Genomic DNA, 18,481 nt, shown 5'->3' with positions numbered 1-18,481 from the left:
TCTAGCTTAAAAATCTTAAAAAATGCATTTTCACTTTTGACAGTGGTCATCCTAATAGGTGTGAAGTGGTATCTCATTGTGGTTTTGATTTTCCTTTCCCTAATGACTAATGATGTTGAACATCTTTTCATGCACTTATTGGCCATTTGTATAGCTAATTGGAGAAACATCTGTTCAAGTCCATTTTTAAATTGGATTGTTCTTTTTTTTGTTGAGTTATAGGAGTTCTTGATATATTCTGGATATTAATCCCTTATCAGATACATCATTTGCAAATATTTTCTCCCTTTCTGTCAGCCATCTTTCCAGTCTCTTGATACTGTTCTTTGATGCACAGAAGTTTTTTTATTTTGATGAAGTCAGTTTATTTTTTCTTTTCTTGCCAGTGCTTTTGGTGTTCAATCCAAGAAGTTATTGACAAATCCAATATCATACTGATTTTCTTCTTTTTTTTTTTTTTTTTAAAAGATTTTATTTATTTATTTGACACAGAGAGACACAGCGAGAGAGGGAACACAAGCAGGGGGAGTGGGAGGGGGAGAAGCAGGCCTCCCATGGAGCTGGGAGCCCGATGTGGGGCTCGATCCCAGGACCCCGGGACCATGACCTGAGCCAAAGGCAGATGCTTAACAACTGAGCCACCCAGGCGCCCCTTCTGTGTTTTCTTCTAAGAGTTTTTTAGTTTAGTTTTTTTTTTTGAGTTTTTTAGTTTAGCTGTTATGTTTAGGTCTGTGGTTAATTTTGAGTTAATTTTTGTATATGGTGTAGAGTCCAACTTCATTCTTTTGCATGTGGACATACAGTTTTCCCAGCACTGTTTGTTGAAAAGAGGTCCTTTCCATATTGAATCGACTTGGCATCCTTGCAGAAAATCAATTGTCCATATACGTGGTTTATTTCTAGGCTATTTTATTCCATTGGACTGTGTATCTGTCTTTATACAAGTTCCACAGTGTTTTTCTTGCTGTTGCTTTGTATTTTTTTTTTTTTAAGATTTTATTTATTTCAGACAGAGAGCATGATGGGGGGGGCATGGGGGGGAGGGGCAGAGGGAGAAGCAGACTCAGGGAGCCCCACATGGGGCTCTATCCCAGGACCCTGAGATCATGACCTGAGTGGAAGGCAGGCACTAAACTACTCAACCAGCTGAGCCACTCAGATACCCCTATATTAAGTTTTGAAATCAGAAAGTGGGAATCTTCCAACTTTTTCTTTCTCAAAATTTTTTGGCTATTTGGGGTCTCTTGATTTCATATGAATTTTTTAAGAAAAACATTTCTTTTTAAGAACCATTTTAGATTCACAGCAAATTGAAGAGAAGGTACAGAGATTTTTCCATATACCCTCTGCCCTCACACGGGCATGGCTTCCTCCATTGTCAACGTACCCCACAAGAGTGGTACATAAATTACAGTTGATAAACCTACTGATACATCAAAATTGACCAAAGTCCATAGTTTATATTACGGTTCACTCTTGGTGGTGTACAATTTATAGATTTGGACAAATGTCTAATGACATGTGTCCATCCTTATGGTATCATACAGAGTATTTTCATCTCCTAAAAATCCTCTGCACATTGCCTATTTATTTTTCCTACCATCCCAACCTTTGGCAACCTGTGATCCTTCCATTGTCCACACAGTTTTGCCTCTTCCAGAATTCATACAGTGGGAATCAACTGTGTGTAACCTTTTCATATTGGCTTCTTTCACTTAGTCACTTGCTTTTAAGGTTCCTCCATGTGTTTGATGAACTGATAGCTCATTTCTTTTTAGTGCTGGATGATATTCCATTGTCTAGATGTACCACATTTTATCAATCCATTCACCTACAGAAGGACATCTTGGTTGCTTCCAGGCTTTGGCAGTTATGAAGAAAGCTGCCATAAATATCTGTGTATTGGTGTTTGTATGTAATTAAGTTTTCAGTTTCTTTGAATAAATTCCAAGGAGTGCAGTGCTGGATCATATGGTAAGAGTATGTTTGCTTTTGTGAGAAACCACCAGACTGTCTTCCAAAGTTACTGTACTGTAGGAGTGCCAACAACACTGACTCCATCCTTGGCCCTCTGGTGCACAGATGGAGCTACATAGATAACCAGTAGAGAGCCTCTCTGGCACACAGATGGTGCCACTTTAGATAACTACCCTATGACCTCACCACTGTGCCCCTTGCTCCATAAAAGCTAGGAATTAAGGTCCAGATAGGGGTGGAAGATAGGGGCAGAGAATAGTGGTAAAGGATACCTGCGTACTGCCTAGATGTCTGTCCCCTGAGCCTCCCTGCTGTGTAAGTTACCCTGAATAAAACTCTGTGTAAGCAGTATGTAGTGACTTGCTTTGTTTTTCTGTACTGAAGTGTCTTCTCAGTCTGGAGGATACATTACTGACCCTCCTCCACCTTCTAACATTCACCTTCATGCATTCCTATCAGTATTGAATGGGAGTTCCTATAGCTCCACATTCTCTCCAGCGTTTGGTATTGTCAGTGTTCCACATTTTGATCACTGTAATTGGTGGGTATTGTATCTCAGTGTTTTAATTTGCATTTCCCTGAGGACATACGATGTGGAGCATCTTTCTGTATGCTTATTTGCCATCTATATCTTCTTTGGTGAGGTGTCAGGCAATTCGTTATAAATTTTAGGATTTAAATTTTGTGTTTCTTCTAAGTGGTAGAAGTTGAGTTTTTAAAGAAAAAACCACATATATCCCATTTCCTAGTTTTCTTCCTTATCTGCTTTAAGGAAATTTTGTGTCCTTGTTCAGTTTCTTTTTTTCATTATCTGTCAGTTAACACCAGCATTTTAATGTTTTGATTCTTAAATATTTTTTTTATGTGGGGTATTTATTTTTGTAATGCATGAATTTCTCATATTGTTTGCTCTTCTTGTCTTGTTAAAAGATAAAGCAAGAAGTACAGATTTCTAGAAAGATGAATATATGGGATTTAATTGAGAGATTAAAGTATTTGAAGAGGATAATGAAATCTGACAAGTGCTTTTTCATATATCTTTTAAGGTGACAGCAGAGGTCACTTGAAATTACTAGGCAAGCACATTGAAATCAGAAAGAAAGAAAAAATTATGTGTCTTGCTTATTACACCTTAAATGTCAGCTGTTAAATTCAGAATCAGGGATTTTTACTACCTTTAATATTTGAAATTTTATTAAAAAATTAAGAGAATAGGGAAGCCTCATTGTACTGTGTGGTTGATAAAGTAATTAAAGTGGAGTTGAAAACATTTCAGGCAACAAAGACCATAGGCTATGAAAGTAGAATATAATGGTTTTTATTTTATTTTTTAAGATTTTATTTCCTAGAGTAGGAGCAGGGGTGAGGGGCAGAGGGAGAGGGACAAGCAGCAGGGAGCCTGATGGAGGGCTTGATCCCAGGACCCTGAGATCATGATCTGAGCCAAATCGAGTCCGATGCTTAAACAGCTGAGCCACCCAGGCGCCCCTGATTTGGACATTTCTAATGTACATTTTTAAAAGATTACTCTAGAAAAAAGAAATCACTCGCTAATGTACAGAATGAAAGCAAGGAGTCTGCTTAGGAGACAATTGCAGAAATCCAAGCTTGATAGGATGGTGGTATAGACTTGGCTGCCAACAGTGGAGATAGAAGTTTATGGATTAGCATATTGTTTAGAAAAGTGTGACTTACAAAAATAGTTTGAAATAATTTCTTTTGATAGAAGAATATTTAACATTTAAATATATCGAGACCATAATATACAAAGTAATGGTTTTATTTTTAGTGAAAGGCTTCAGATGCTACAAGGAAGGCCAGAAAAGACTTACATCCAGTATGTGAGGAAATGTTTGTTAGTGGAGTGTGTATTGGGTTTTCAAATCTCTGAGGCTTACATTGTAGTATGGCTTTACCTAGTTCAGATCGGATTGGGCCTGCTGTTGGAAAAGTCTAAAGTGATGAACTGTGTACTAGTTTCTTTCTTTCTTTTTTTTTTTTTTTAAAGATTTTATTTATTTATTTGAGAGAGAGAATGAGATAGAGCATGAGAGGGTCAGAGGGAGAAGCAGACTCCCTGCCGAGCAGGGAGCCTGATGTGGGACTCGATCCCAGGACTCCAGGATCATGACCTGAGCCGAAGGCAGTCGCTTAACCAACTGAGCCACCCAGGCGCCCTAGTTTATTTCTTAGTAGAGTAAACTATTTAGTTTTTACGGCTGATATCATTTATATTTTTTGGCTTTAGCAAGGTAGAACCAGCATTCAAGGTCAAAATAACAAATTTATGATTAAGAAATATATAAAAATTATCCCATTTATAAGACTGAAAATAATTTTCTAAGTGACCTCTGCCTTTTTATAATTATTTATAATAATAATTTTTAAAAGGCCTTTTGACTTAAATGGGATCCTTTAACCTTTCTGGCTTTTACCTTTCTTTACCTTCTTAGAGCTACTTAGTGTTTCCTAAGTACATTTTCATCGCCTGAGATAGGTAGAAGTGGAGAATTTAAACCAGTCACTAGGGGAAAAACAAACATTTTGTAGAAACTACTTCTCAAAATAAAAAACAAAATGATCATTAGATGGTAAATAGGCATGCCAAAGAAACAGTTTATTACTATTTTTTAAAGATTTATTTATTTATTTTAGAGAGAGAGCGTGCGTGCGAGTGTGCACTGGTGGGGAAGGGGCAGAGGGAGAGGAAGAGAGAAACTTAAGCAGACTATGCTGGGTGTGGAGCCTGACACAGGGCTTGATCTCACAACCCTGAGATCAGGACCTGAGCCGAAATGAAGAATCCGATGCTTAACTGACTGTGCTATCCAGGTGCCCCAGAAACAGATTATTTTTATACTATTTTAACCTGCCTAGAGCTTAGCACACAAATTATTGCTTTACTACATTATTTAAATTTGAATTTAAGCAAAACTTGACAGAGATGAGAAAAAAGACTACAGTTAATATAGATATAGAAATCTTAAATAGAATTTTAAAATCATATTTTAGTATACATTAAAGTTGACTTATATTTTTGTTGTGCATTTCTTTGAGCTTTAGCACATGTACAGATTTGTGTGACTGTCCCACACGGAATATAGAATTTGTCAGGATATAGAATATCCCCTCCAAAATTCTGTGTGGTTCCGTTGTAGTAAAATCTTCTACCTACCTGTAACCTCTGGCAGTCTGATCTGGTCTCCATCACTACTGTTTTACTTTTCCAGACTGTCACATAAAAATATGTAACCTTTTGAAACTGGCTTCTTTGATCATCAGCATAATACCTTTCAGATTCTTGTTGAGCATGTCAATAATTCATTCCTGATTGATTGATTACTGAGTTTTCCATTATATGGATGTACTGGAGTTTGTTTATCCATTCAACTGTTGAAAGTCATTTACGGTATTGACAGTTTTGGTAATTATGAATAAAACTGCTGCGAACATTTCATGTACAGGTTTTTGTGCAAATGTTAGTTTTCATCTCTGGAGTATCTAGTAAGAGCGTATCATCTTTCATTTCCTCCAGCAATGTGTGAATGTTATAGTTGCTCTGCATCTTTGATAGTGTCAGATATTGTTAGTTTTAGTATTTTTTTAGCCATTCTACTAGGTGTATAGTAGTATCTCATTGGGGTTTTCATTATCATTTTTCTAATATCTAATGATGTTGAGCATCTTTTCAAGTGCTTATTTGCCATTTATATATCTTCTTTGATGAAGTGTCTGTTCAAATCACCTGCCCATTCCTTAATTGGGCCTTTTGTATATACTTTATGATTATAGAAAGTTCTAGGAAATGCAGACTCATCTATAAGGTTGTGGTGGCCCCGGCACTATGTAGGCACCTAAAGTCTGAGAAAGGGGAACTCTTCTTTTTGACTAAAGGAACTGTGAACCTAAGAATGTAGGGAGGATTCCTATTGTGGTTTTTTTTTTTTTTTTTTTTCTTTTCTATCCTCTGGCACACTGGTTTTCAACTAGGCCTGATTTTGCCCACCCTCCCTCCCCGCACTGGCCTGGGAACATTTGCCAATGTATGGAGACATTTTGGGTTCTCAAAATAGCACCTACCTGGATAAAGGAAGAGGAAACTTTGGGTTAGAGGAGAAAAGTGAAGTCTAGGAGAATTGAAGGGCTTTGTGAATTTGGGGCTTCTGAGAATTTTGGGTAGGTGATAGGATATTTCTGTGAATCTTCAACGTTTACATCACAGAATTGCAGAATGTTAGATAGACTCGTAGAGACTTTGTAACCTGATTCCCTTAATTTTATAGGTAAGGAAATTGAAATCAGATAATATCTAGAATTTAAATTTGAATAGCTGGGGTTTGAATTTAAGACTTTAAGTTGGGGCACCTGGGTGGCTCAGTTGGTTGAGCATCTGACTCTTGATTTCAGCTAAGGTCATGGTCTCAGGGAAGTGGGATAGAGCCTTACCTTGTTGGGCTCCCTGCTCAGTGGGGAACCTGCTTCTCCCTGTACCTCTGCAGCTCCTCCTGCTTGTGCTCTCTCTCTCTCTCTCTCAAATAAATCTTTTTAAAAAATTAAAAAAAAAAAAAAAGACTTACAAATCTAAGTCCAGTGTACTTTGTTTTTTTTGGTTTTTTTGTTTTTACACATCATTGCTCCCTTCTCTCTTTTTTATTTAGGACTACTTTCTGTTTACCAGAAGGCCAAGATGATCACTGAAAGCTAGGGAAAGATGAGCGGAGGCATTTAGATTACCATCTACTTTGGCTTACCTGGCAGAAGCTCTGTATAAGGATAAAGATTGAGCATTTGATGTTTCCTTTGTGCTCTGACTTAGAAACCTGACCATGGATGATGGAACAGGAAACTCAATTTTTAGGATGTATTAGTGTTGGGAACTGTAAGTGAGGCTAAAATTTCCTTGGAAAGACTTGTACGCTTAAGGTATGAATATGAGTAGAAGAAGAGAAAAAAGAAAAAAATCAATAAGAAAAGAAAGCAGGAATAGGGTTGCATTTCTTGGGTTTGGTAGAATGCACTGAAATGTGTGTGTGTGGTTTTTTTTTTTAGACTCTAAATAAATTTTACAGTGGTATTATTTTAATATTTCATTTTTAGGAGCTTCCTGTGTTTGAATTTGGTCAGAGACTAATCCTGGCGTTTCCTTATAACTATCATCAAGATTGTAGTATATTCTCTCATAGTAATTAATATACATATCAGGAAAATATTAATGGTTATTCTTGGTTTATGGATATATTTGATTAAAGTGATCTAAAGGGGGGCGCCTGGGTGGCTCAGTTGGTTGGGCGACTGCCTTCGGCTCAGGTCATGATCCTGGAGTCCCGGGATCGAGTCCCGCATCGGGCTCCCTGCTCAGCAGGGAGTCTGCTCCTCCCTCTCCCGCTCCCCTCTCTTGTGCTCTCTCTCTCTCTCTCTCACTCTCTCTCTCAAATAAATAAATAAAATCTTAAAAAAAAAAAGACTCAAAAATTAAAAAAAAAGTGATCTAAAGGGTTTAGCAGAGGCAACTTAAGATATTTTATTTCTTATTTTTATTTTTTTAGAAGATTTTAAAAAATTTATTTGAGAGGGAGAAAGAATACAAGCAGGGGGAGCAACTGAGGAATAAGGAGAAGCAGGCTCCCCACTGAGCGGGGTGCCTGATGTGGGCCTTGATCCCAGGACCCTGGGATCATGACCTGAGCCGAAAGCAGACACTTAACTGACTGAGCCACGCAGGCACCCCTTAAGAAGATATTTTAAAAGATGTATTTTAGGGGCGCCTGGGTGGCTCAGTCAGTTAAGCGACCAACTCTTGATTTTGGCTCAGGGTCATGAGATCAAGCCCAACGTCAGGGTCCACATGTACAGAATCTGCTTGGGATTCTCTCTCTCTCGTTCTTCCTCTGCCCCTTCCCCTGCTCATGCATGAGTGCTGTCTTTCTTTAAAAAAATCTGTAAAAAAAGTAAAAGATGAAGTTTAAGTAGTTCATTTACATATCTTACCCCAGTGTTAACATATATGTTTTTATTTTGTTAGTTCCTCTGTTCGCTATACAAAATAAGGATGGGATGACTAATAGTATTAGCTACTCCTAATGCTGTAAGTTCTGGATAGTTTTTCATATCTCTAATAGTCTTTTGCAACCAGCGTTGCTCATCTGAACTACAGAACAAAGTAAATTATTTCTGTGATTATTTTCTCAGTCCTAATCCTATTGGTACAAAACTACTGCCATTCTAGATGTATATGAGAAAAGTTAAGTCATTGCCCAATGAATATGTTAATTCTCTTGTGTAACACCTGTTGAGAAAAACTGCAAGAGGTCAGTAACTATGCTGTGTTAACTCCCTACCATTGCTACATAGGGATAAAGTTGATCACAGCTGGTGAGAGTGCAAGTAAAAAAGATTGTGCACATTTTTATCTATTTCATCCTGTTTGGAGAAATATTGTGAGCAGTCATAAGTGTAATTGAGTATTTCCTCAAGAAGTATGAAACATGTATGATCATTGTGATCGAATCCAGGTAAATGATGTTTATAAATGGAAAATACTTTATATTAGGAAATATTTTTTTAATTAGTAGACTTTTTTCCAGTGTCTTTTTAAAATTTGAATTCAGTTAATTAACATATAATGTATTATTGGTTTCAAAGGTGAAGGTCAGTGATTCATCAGTCTTATATAATACCCAGTGCTCATGACATCACATGCTCTCCTTAATGCCCCTCACCCAGTTGCCCCATACCCCCACCGTGCTCTGCTCCAGCACCCTCAGTTTGTTTCCTATGATTAAGAATCTCTTATTTCCCTCTCTGATTTCGTCTTGTTTTATTTTTTCCTCTCTTCCCCTATGATCCTGTTCTGTTTTTTTAAATTCCACGTATGAGTGAGATCATATGATAATTGTCTTTCTCTGATTGACTTATTTCACTTAGCATAATACCTTCTAGTTCCACTCACATAGTTGCAAATGGCAAGATTTCTTTTTTTTTTTTTTTGATGACTACTTGGTATTCCATTATATGTGTGTGTATACATACACACACACACACACACCACATCTTCTTTATCCATTCATCTGTCAGTGGACATCTGGGCTTTTTCCATATTTTGGCTATTGTGGACATTGCTGCTATAAATATTGGGATGCAGGTGCCCCTTTGGATCACTAGATTTGTATCTTTGGGGTAAATACCCACTAGTGCAATTGCTGGATTGTAGGGTAGCTCTATTTTCAACTTTTTGAGGAACCTCCATACTGTTTTCCAGAGTTGGCTGTACCAACAGTGTCAGAGGGTTCCCCCTTTCTCTGCATCCTCACCAACATCTTTTGTTTCCTGACTTGTTGGTTTTAGCCATTCTGACTGATGTGAGGTCATATCTCATTGAGGTTTTGATTTGTATTTCCCTGATGCCGCATGATGTTAAGCACTTTTTCATGTGTCTGTTGGCCATTTGGATGTCTTCTTTGCAGAAATGTCTGTTCATGTCTTCTGCCCATTTCTTGACTGGATTATTTGTTCTGTGGGTGTTGAGTTTAATATTGTTCTTTGTAGATTTTGGATACCAGCCCTTTATATGATATTTCATTTGCATATATCTTCTCCCATTCTCTTGGTTGTCTTTTGGTTTTGTCGACTGTTTCCTTTGCTGTACAAAAGCTTTTTATCTTGATGAAGTTCCAATAGTTCATTTTTGCCTTTGTTTCCCTTGCCTTTGGAGACGTTCTAGCAAGAAGTTGTTATGGCCTGTTTTCTCCTCGAGGATTTTGATGGATTCCTGTCTCATATTTAGGTCTTCCATCCATTTTGAGTCTGTTTTTGTGTATGGTGTAAGGAAGTGGTCCAGTTTCATTCTTCTGCATGTGGCTGTCCAAAATTTTCCCAATGCCCCTTGTTGAAGAGACTGTCTTTTTTCCATTGGATATTCTTTCCTGCTTTGTCAAAGATTAGTTGACCATAGAGTTGAAGGTCCATTTATGGGTTCTCTATTCTGTTCATTGATCTTTGTGTCTGTTTTTGTGCCAGTACCATATTGTTTTGGTGATTACAGCTTTGTAATAGAGCTTGGAGTCTGGAATTGTGATACCACAAGTTTTGGTTTTCTTTTCAACATTCCTCTGGCTATTTGGGGTCTTTTCTGGTTCCATACAAATTTTAGGATTATTTGTCCCATTTCTGTGGAAAAAGTTGATGGTATTTCGATAGAGATTGCACTGAATGTATAGATTGCTCTAGGTAGCATAGACAATTTATCAATATTTGTTCTTCCCATCCATGAGCATGGAATGCTTTTCCATTTCTTTGTGTCTTCCTCCATTTCTTTCATGTTTGTTCTATAATCCTTTGCCTCTTTGGTTAGCTTAATTCCTAGGTATCTTATGGTTTTTGGTGCAGGTGTAAATGGGATTGACACCTTAGTTTCTCTTTCTTCTCTCTCATTCTTAGTGTAGAGGAATGCAACTGATTTCTGAGCATTGATTTTATATCCTGTCAGTTTACTGAATTCCTGTATGAGTTCTAGCAATTTTGGGGTGGACTCTTTTGGGTTTTCTATATAGAGTGTCATGTCATCTGCAAAGAGTGAGAGTTTGACTTCTTCTTTGCTGATTCAGATTTTTTAAATTTCTTTTTGTTGTCTGATTGGTGAGGCTAGGACTTCTAGTACTATGTTGAACAGCAGTGGTAATAGTGGACATCTCTGCCATGTTCCTGACCTTAGGGGAAAAGTTCTCAGTTTTTCTCCATTGAGAATGATAATCACTGTGGGCTTTTCATAGATGGCTTTTATGATATTAAGCTATGTTCCCTCCATCCCTACACTGTGAAGAGTTTTAAGAAAGGATGCTGTACTTTGTCAAATGCTTTTTCTGAATCTATTGAGAGGATCATATGGTTCTTTTTCTTTCTTTTATTAATGTGGTGTATCACATTGATTGATGTGGATGTTAATCCACCCCTGCAGCCCAATAATAAATCCCACTTGGTCATGGTGAATAATCCTTTTAATGTACTGCTGGATCCTATTGGCTAGTATTTTACTGAGAGTTTTTGCATCCATGTTCATCAGGGATATTGGTCTGTAATTATACTTTTTGGTAGGTTCTTTGTCTGGTTTTGGGATCAAGGTGATGCTGGCCTCATAGAAAGAGTTTGGAAGTTTTCCTTCCATTTCTATTTTCTGAAACAGCTTCAGAAGAATAGGTATTAATTCTTCTTCAAATATTTGGTAGAATTCCTCTGTGAGGCCATCTGGCCCTGGGCTCTTGTTTGTCAGGAGTTTTTTGATTACTGCTTCAATTTCCTTGCTGGTTATGGGTCTGTTCAGGTTTTCTATTTCTTCCTGGTTCAGTTTTGGTAGTTTATACATCTCTAGGAATGCATCCATTTCTTCCAGATTGCCTAATTTGTTGGCATATGGTTGCTCATAATATGTTCTTATAATTGTTTGTATATCTTTGGTGTTGGTTGTGATCTCTCTTCTTTCATTCATGATTTTATTTATTTGGGTCCTTTCTCTTTTTCTTTTATCAGTCTTACTCTAAAAGAAGCAGTTCCTAGTTTTGTTGGTCTGTTCTACTGTTCTTTTGGTTTCTATTTCATTGATTTCTGCTCTGATCTTTATCATTTCTCTTCTCCTGCTGGGTTTAGGCTTTATTTGCTGTTCTTTCTCCACCTCCTTTAGGTGTAAGGTTAGGTTGTGTATTTGAGACCTTTCTTGTTTCTTGAGAAAGGCTTGTATTGTTATATACTTCCTCCTTAGGACCGACTTTGCTGCATCCCAAAGGTTTTGAACAGTTGTATTTTTTTTTCTTTTTTTAAAGATTTTATTTATTTATTCATGAGAGACATAGAGAGAGAGAGGCAGAGGGAGAATCAGGCTCCCAAGGAACAGGGAGCCCGACGTGGGACTCGATCCCAGGACCCTGGGATCGTGACCTGAGCCGAAGGCAGACGTTCAATGACTGAGCCACCCAGGTGCCTCCGAACAGTTGTATTTTTATTTTCATTTGTTTCCATGAATTTTTAAAAATTCTTTAACTTCCTGGTTGACCCATTCATTCTTTAGTAGGATGTTCTTTAGCATCCATGTATTTGAGTTCTTTCTAAATTTCCTCTTGTGATTGAGTTCCAGTTTCAAAGCACTGTGGTCCAAAAATAGGTAGGGAATGATCCCAGTCTTTTGGTACTGGTTAAGACCTGATGTATGACCCAGGATTTGAGCTGTTCTGGAGAATGTTCCATGTGCACTCAAGAAGAATGTATATTCTGTTGCTTTAGAATGGAATGTTGTGATTATATCTGTGGAGTCCCATCTGGTCCAGTGTGTCATTCAAAGCCCTTGTTTCCTTGTTGATTCTGTTTAGATGATCTGTCCGTTGCTGTGAGTGGGGTTAAAGTCCCCTACTATTATTGTATTATTGTCAATGTGTTTCTTTGACTTTGTTATTAATTGGTTTATGTCATTGGCTGCGCCCATGTTAAGGGCATAAATATTTACAATTGTTAGATCTTCTTGTTGGATAGACTCTTTAATTATGATATAATGTCCTTCCTCATCTCTTACTACAGTTTTTGGTTTAAAATCTAATTTGTCTGGTGTAAGGATTGCCACCCCAGCTTTCTTTTGATGTCCATTAGCATGACAAATTGTTTTCCACCCTCTCACTTAAAATCTGGAAGAGTCATTGGGTCTGAAATGAATCTCTTGCAGACAGCATAATCAATGAGTCTTGCTTTTATCCAATCTGACACCATGTGTCTTTTGATTGGGGCATTTAGCCCATTTACATTCTGAGTAACTATTGAAAGATAGGAATTTAGTGCCATTGTATTACTTGTAAAGTCACTGTTTCTATATATTGTCTCTGTTCCTTTCCGGTCTATGTTACTTTTGGGCTCTCTTTTCACTTAAAGGATCCCTTTTAATATTTCTTGCAGAGCTGGTTTAGTGATGACAAATTCTTCTAGTTTTAGATAAAAAGGAAGCTTTTTATCTCTCCTTGTATTTTTGAATGACACCCTAGCTGGATAAAGTATTCTTGGCTGCATATTTTTCTCATTTAGCACCCTGAATATATCATGCCAATCCTTTCTGGCTGCCAGGTCTGTGTAGTTAGGTCTTCTGCCAGTCTAACATTTCTACCCTTGTAGGTTATGCACTTCTTGTCCCCAGCCACTTTAAGCATTTTCTCTTTGTCTCTGAGGTTTGCAAGTTTCACTATTATATGTCAAGGTGTTGGCTTATTTTTATTGATTTTTTGAGGGTGATTCTCTGTGCCTACTGGATTTTGATACCTGTTTCCTTTCCCAGATTAGGGAAGTTCTCCGCAGTAATTTGCTCCAGTAAACCTTCCCCCCCTCCCCACTTTCCTCTTCTGGGATCCCAATTATTCTAATACTGTTTTATTTTATGGTATCACTTATATCTCAGATTCTCCCCTTGTGATTTAGTAGTTGTGTTATCTTTTTCTCAGCTTTCTTCTTCATCATTTTGTCTTCTATATCACTGAATCTCTCTTCTGCCTTATTTATCCTAGCAGTTAGAGCCTCCATTTCTAGTTACATCTCATCATCAGTACCATTTTTTATTTTGACTTGATTAGATTTTAGTTCTTTTATTTCTCCAGAAAGGGATTCTTTAGTGTCTTCTATGCTTTTTTCAAGACTGGCTAGTATTTTTATAATCATTATTCTGAACTCTGGTTCCGACATCTTACTTATGTCCATAGGTCCCTGGCAGTCAGTACTTCCTCTTGTTCTCTTTTTTTGAGGTGTTTTTCCATCTTGTCATTCTGTCCAGAGAAGAATAGATGAACGAGAGAACAAAATAGTAAAAGGGGGATAACGACCCCAGAGAAATATACAATAAACAAATCAGAAGAGACCTGAAATGGGGGGGGGGAAGAGAGGAAAAAAGAGAGAGAGAATATAATCAGACAGGTGAACAGAGTAGAGCAATACACTGGATCCTGTGTGTATTTTGGTCTGTTAGAAAACTAGGTCCCAAAATTGTAAAGAAAGAAAAACATATATACAAAAATAAATTTAAAATGGAGTCTGCTTGTCTCTGTCTCCCTCTGGTCACTCTTCCTACCTCTCAAATAAATAAATCTTTAAAAAAATTATTTCCAGGTGAAAAGTTAGAGATTTGTTTTGCAACAAATTGCATATACTTAGCACTACTTTACTGTACAATTAAAAATGTTTACAATGATGAATTCAGTGTTGTGTTTTTCACAATAATTTAAAAAAAACAGAATATCAACAGAGAATGGATCCTAATATTAATAAATGACTTATTTAATAATAATGTATCAATATTGGATCAATTGTAATGTATTATACTAATGCAAGATATTAAAAATAGGGGAATTGAGAGAGTAAAAGATAGTAAATGACATTTAGCTCAATGTTTTCTCTCAACCTAAAACTGCTTTAAAAAGTCTACTAACGGTGGATAGTCCCAAGATGGCGGAGGAGCAGAAGACCTTAGTTTCGTCTGGTTCCGGGAATTCAGCTAGATAGCTATCAAATCATTCTGAACACCTGTGAACTCAACCAGAGATCTAAGAAAATAAGAGCTGGAACTCTACAAATAGAAAAGCGACCACTTTCTGCAAGGTAGGAGGTGCAGAGAATTGAATCTGAGGCGCTACACGGGAAGATAAACTGCAAAGGGGAGGGAGCCTCCCTAAGCCGGCACCTGAAAGTGATATAGCAGTAGAGCACAAAATCAGAACTTTTAGAAGTCTGCTCTGGTGAGGGACGTTGCTGCTTGAAAGGTGCTCAGGTGGAGAAGTGGGGCGGAATCCAAGGTAGGACAGTGTGGTGTCAGGATCCCTGGGGTTACAGGAAGACCAGGGGTGCCTGAGTGTGGCAGAGTTCCCAGACATCACAGCAGGGAAGCCAGCTGCAATTAGCAAGCCCAGGAGTGTGCTCTCAGCTCCTGGTTGGCATATACCTTGAACCACAACACGGTTGGGCAACCGCTTTCCAAGCAGGGGCCCAGTGAGCGGCAGAACTGCAGCAAGACCTCGCTTCCTGCCCTGGCAGGAGCAGCCCGGGTGCACAATGCAGGAATCTGCAGGGTTTTACAGACTCAAAATGGGGTGGCGTGCCTGAGATAGAAAGGCTTAGTCATGGACTGGGTGAGCAGAATGCGGATAGAGACCAAGGAGACAGGAGTGACTGACTGCTTTTCTCTGAGGTCACACTGAGGAGTGGGGCCTGAGCTCTCAGCTCCAGGGCTGGAGATTGGGAGGCCACCATTTTCATTCTCATCCTCTAAAGCGGCCTGGAAAGCCTTCAGAGAACAAAAGCCACAGAGAGCAATCCTGAGCTGCTTACTTAGCCTGGCCCCCTGGCAAGGGCGGTACAATTTCACCTAGGGCAAAGACACTTGAGAATCAACGCAACAGGCCCCTCCCCCAGATGATCAGCAGGAACATCCAGCCAATAGCAAGTTTACCGATCACTGAGAACTGCAAAACTCCAGTGCTAGGGGAAAATAGTATATAGATTTCATGTGTTTTTTTCCCCACGATTCTTTAGTCTTCCAACTTTAAATTTTTTTCCTCTTTCCTTTTTCAACCAATTTATTATTTTATCAACTTTTTTTTAATCTTTTAAAATTTTCATTTATAGTTATATTCTGTCCTTTCATTGTATTTAATTTTATTTTTGTATATGTTTTTTCTTCTCTACAATTTTGAGATGCAGTTTCTTCTAACAAACAGACCAAAACACACCCAGAATCTAGTGTATTCTCTTCACTTGTCAATCATATATTTTTTTTTTACTACTAGTTTTTTTTTTTTTTTTGGCTAAAGTCTATCCTTTCAATGTATTTAATTTTAAATAAAATTTAAAGTCCCCATTGAGCAGGGAGCCCAGTGCGGGGTTCAATCCCAGGTCCCTGAGATCATGACCTTAGCTGAAATCAAGAGTCAGATGCTTAACCAACTGAGCCACCCAAGGGCCCCTAGAAATAATTTTTTAAATGTGTTGCAGTTCTGATATATATATGTGTGTGTGTGTGTATATAAATATATATGAGACTGATTAAATTATAAATTTCTTTTTGACTTTTTTTCTAACTTTCTGTATCCTTAAAAAAAAAAAAAAAGAGGAAGAATAATAAGCTTCTGTTGGGAAGATTGCTGACCAGTGGTAGTGTTAGAGATCATATTTTCCAGAAATTGGGACATCTTTTTTGAGCTTGACTAGACCTGTGTGATCCTCCATGGGTATAGTTAAAGGTAGCAAAGAATTTCATGCCTCCTACATTAGGAACATGGACTTTGGTTTTGTGATCATAGTGGTGAGAAGTGTGGAAGAAGTGATTAGTCGTTTTCCAGATTCTGCCTGTATTTCTGCTAATCGTCTTGACATTATTCCTCTAAATACTGTTTTTATCCTAAGTGTATATGGTCTTATAAAATTGGAATGACTGTCATGTTCCATGTCCCTAGATAATCTCTCTCTTCTTGGATTTGACACATGGAGAGACACAGAATTTAAACTCTAAGAAGAGTGCTCATATTTTCAACAAAATGAGAGGGATGTACCTCAACATACAGCCATGTATGATAGGCCCACAGCTAACATCGTAGGGAATGGTGAAAAGCTGGAAATCTTTTCTCTAAGAAGAGGAATAAGATAAGGATTCCCACTCTTGCCATTTTTGTTTCCAACATAGTACTGAAAGTCCTAGCCAGAGCAGTTGGGTAAAAAAGAGAAATAAAAGGCATCCAGATTGGAAAGGAAGAAGTAAAACTGTACTATTTGCAAATGACATGATATTATATATAGAAAACCCTAAACACCACACCAAAAAACTATTAGAATTATTACATGGATTCAGTAAAGTTGCATGATATAAAGTCAGTATACAAAAACCTGTTGTGTGTCTATACACTGATAATGAACTATCAGAAAGAGAAATAAAATAATCCCATTTATAATTGCATCAAAAAGAATAAAATACTTAGGAATACATTTAACCAAAAGTTGAAAGACCTGTACACAGAAAATTGTTAAGTCATTGATGAAAGAAATTGAAGATATAAATAAATGGAAAGATACTGCATGCTAATGGATTGGAAGAATTACTATTACTATTAAAATGTCCATACTACCCGAAGCAATGTACTGAATCAGTGTAAACCTTAGCAAAATTCCAATGGCGTTTTTCACAGAACTAGAAACCTGAAATTTGTATGGAATCAAAAAGACCCCAAATAGCCAAAACAGTCTTGAGAAAGAAGAATAAAGCTGGAGGCATCACACTGCCTGATTTCAAACTATGTTACAAAGCTGGAGTAATCAAAACAGCTTGGTATTGGCATAAAAACAGACACATAGACACAAAGATCAAGGAACAGAATAGAGAGCTTAGAAATAAACCCACACATATATGATCAGTTCATTTATGACAAAGGAGCCAAGAATATACAATGGGGAAAGGATAATCTCTTCAATAAACAGTGTTGGAAAAACTGGACTGCCACATACAAAAGAATGAAACTGGACCACTATCTTATACCAAACACAAAAATTAACACAAAATGGATAAAGAGTTGAATGTAAGGCCTGAAATCAAAACTCCTAGAAGAAAATATAGGTGATAAACTCCTTGATGTCAGTCTTGGTGATGATTTTTTGGGTCTGAGTCTAAAGACAACAAAAGCAAAAATAAACAAGTGGGACAACAAACTGAAAAGCTTCTGCACAGCAAAAGAAACCATCAGCCAAATGAAAAGGCAACCTACTGAAGGGGAGAAAATTTTTGCAAATTGTATATCTAATAAGAGATTACAATCCAAAATATATGAAGAACTCATAAAACTTAATAGCAATAAACAACCATATTAAAAAATGGGCAGAGGATCTGAACAGACATTTTCCCAAACAAGACATACAGATGGCCAACGGGTACATGAAAAAGATGTTCAATATCATTAGTCGTTAGGGAATTACAAATCAAAACCACAGTGAGGTATCACCTCACACCTGTTAGAGGGGCTATTATCAGAAAGACAAGAGGGGTGCCTGTGTCGAACAGTTGGTTAAGAGTCCTACTCTTGGTTTTGGCTCAGGTTGTGATCTTAAGGTTGTGAGATCAAGCCCCACGTTGAGCTGTGCACTCAGTGCAGAATCTGCTTACGACTCTTTTCTCCCTTTGCCCTACCCCTCCCCCCTGCTTGCACGAGCTCTCTCTCTCTCTCAAATAAATAAAATCTTAAAAAAAAAAATAGACAAGAAATAACAAGTACTGGTGAAGATGCAGAGGAAAGGGAATGCTCATATACTGTTGGTAGAAATGTAAACTATGCAATCACTATGGGATACAGTAGGAAGGTTCCTCAAAAAATTAAAAATAGAACTACCATATGATCCAGCAATTCTACTTCTGGGTATTTATCTGAAGAAAATGGAAACACCAATTTGAAAAGATGTATATACCCCCATGTTCTTGCAACATTATTTACAATAGCCGAGGGGTGGAAATAAT

At 37.6% G+C, this 18,481-nt stretch overlaps 1 protein-coding gene across 4 annotated transcripts in view; it reads left to right on the top strand.

Annotated features, from left to right (window-relative positions):
* MICU1 (mitochondrial calcium uptake 1) overlaps positions 1–18,481 on the top strand; it is a 230,262-nt gene that overhangs the window by 21,337 nt on the left and 190,444 nt on the right. Inside the window, exon 2 of one of the 4 annotated variants that reach the window (XM_064594796.1) lies at positions 14,412–14,589. The exons of the other annotated variants lie outside the window; for them this stretch is intronic. The gene's annotated coding sequence lies outside the window, so the exon portion shown is untranslated. The remainder of the gene's footprint in view (positions 1–14,411; positions 14,590–18,481) is intronic. 4 annotated transcript variants of the gene reach the window in all.

The sequence above is a fragment of the Mirounga angustirostris genome, unplaced genomic scaffold (assembly GCF_029215605.1).
Source record: "Mirounga angustirostris isolate CCGP_5_RB_7025 unplaced genomic scaffold, mMirAng1.0.hap1 SCAF_6, whole genome shotgun sequence".
NCBI classification, from domain to species: Eukaryota; Metazoa; Chordata; class Mammalia; order Carnivora; family Phocidae; genus Mirounga; species Mirounga angustirostris.
This window is presented reverse-complemented; position numbering and strand designations above follow the sequence as displayed.